The 1,665-nt window shown below is 49.4% G+C and overlaps 1 non-coding gene across 1 annotated transcript; it reads right to left on the reverse strand.

Annotated features, from left to right (window-relative positions):
* Window positions 1-717: 717 nt before the first annotated feature.
* On the reverse strand, window positions 718-850 carry LOC138070602 (small Cajal body-specific RNA 11). Its single transcript, XR_011144169.1, has one exon. It is a non-coding gene; the product is annotated as a small Cajal body-specific RNA 11 (non-coding RNA).
* Window positions 851-1,665: the final 815 nt, after the last annotated feature.

Consider the following 1,665-nt stretch of genomic DNA (forward strand, 5'->3'; position numbering starts at 1 on the left):
TGGCTTCTCTTGTTGGGGAGCACGGGCTACAGGGCACGTGGGCTCCAGTAGTTGCTGTATGCAGGCTCTAGAGTACAGACTTAGCAGTTGTGGTGCACGGACTCAGTTGCTCCACCACAGGTGCAGTCCTCCCAGACCAGGAATTGAACCCTTCATTGGCAGGCAGTTTCTTAACCACTGGACCAGCAGAGAAGTCCTAAGGTCTTTTCCTGAAATACTGAACTATGCTACCCTGTGTCTCCTGATTTTCAATGTTGTTGACACCCAGGCATCCAGACACACACACAAAGCCTCTGCAGGTCTGAGACTGCCTTCCTCTGACACCTGCAGCCAGTCATCCTGCGAGTTCGAGTATCTACTTTTCTATTCTCACTACCATGGTTTGGCAAGGGCAGTACTGCCCTTTCTGCAGTCCCAGAAACAGGAGCCCATGCATCAGCCTATGTAGGATCACCCTAACAGTCCCTGTAGAGATGTGTTCCTACATGGCCACTTTTTACCTATGATCAAAATACAATGAGAGTGTAATGGCTCCTTGTCATCTCTTCATTCTTTACATATTTTTAAAAATTTATTTAGATTGCACAACTCATAGCATGTAGGATCTTAGCTCCCCGATGAGGGATCAAACCCATGCACCCTGCATTGGAAGTACAGAGTCTTAACCACTGGACTGCCAGAAAAGTTCCCCCCTCCCCGCCACCGACTTTTTTTTTAACTGTCCTCTCACAGCAGCCCTATTGTTAGGACAGCCCTCCTAAACTACTGACAGGGAGACTGCTGTGTATCCTGACAGCCTCCCAGGTTAAAACTGAGCACAGGCAAGCAGAGAAAGCATAAGCCAGGATCACATCTCTCTATTCTTTATTTCTATTCTGATGGCAGACCTGACTGGGCCAAGCGTAACCCAAAATCCATCAGAGACACTCATAGACCTTCAGTTTTTTCCACTGAGTCTCAGAACTACCCCCAGGAATCTTCAGTAAATTTCTCCATAGCTTACACATTCTAAACAATTCCTCGAAAGTATTTGCGCTAGTTTCCTAGGGCTGTTGTGATAAATTGTCACGAACTTGGTGACTTAAGACAACAGAAACTTGTTTTCTCACAGGTTTGGAGGCCAAAAGTCTGATGTAAATAAGGTGCCGGTTGGCAGGGTCAGTTCCTTCTTGGGGACTCGCGGGAGAAGCTACTCCATGCTCTCTTTCGGCTTCTGGCAGTTGCTGGCAGTCCTCGGCGTTCCTTGGCTTGTGGTAGCATCCCTCTAATCTCTGCCTCTGTCCATACGTGGCATCGGCCTGCGTGTCTCTGTGTCCAAATTTCCCTCTTTTTAAAACATTTATTTGTTTGTTTGTGGTTGCGCTGGATCTTCATTGCTGCGGGGAGGCTTTCGCTCGTTGCGGTGAGTGGGGGTTACTCTAGGCGCGGTGTTCAGGTTTCTCATTGCTACGGCTTCTCTTGTTGTGGACAGAGCACAGGCTCTAGGTGCTCGGGCTTCAGCAGCTGCAGCTCACTGGCTCTAGCGCAAGGGCTCAGTAGCTATGGTGTGTGGGCTTAGGTGCTCCGCAGCAGGTGGCATCTTCCCAGACACGGGATCGAACCCATGTCCCCTGCATTGGCAGGCGGATTGCTAGCCACTGTACCACCAAGGAAGTCCCCAAACTT

The sequence above is a fragment of the Capricornis sumatraensis genome, chromosome 23 (assembly GCF_032405125.1).
Source record: "Capricornis sumatraensis isolate serow.1 chromosome 23, serow.2, whole genome shotgun sequence".
Lineage (NCBI taxonomy): Eukaryota > Metazoa > Chordata > Mammalia > Artiodactyla > Bovidae > Capricornis > Capricornis sumatraensis.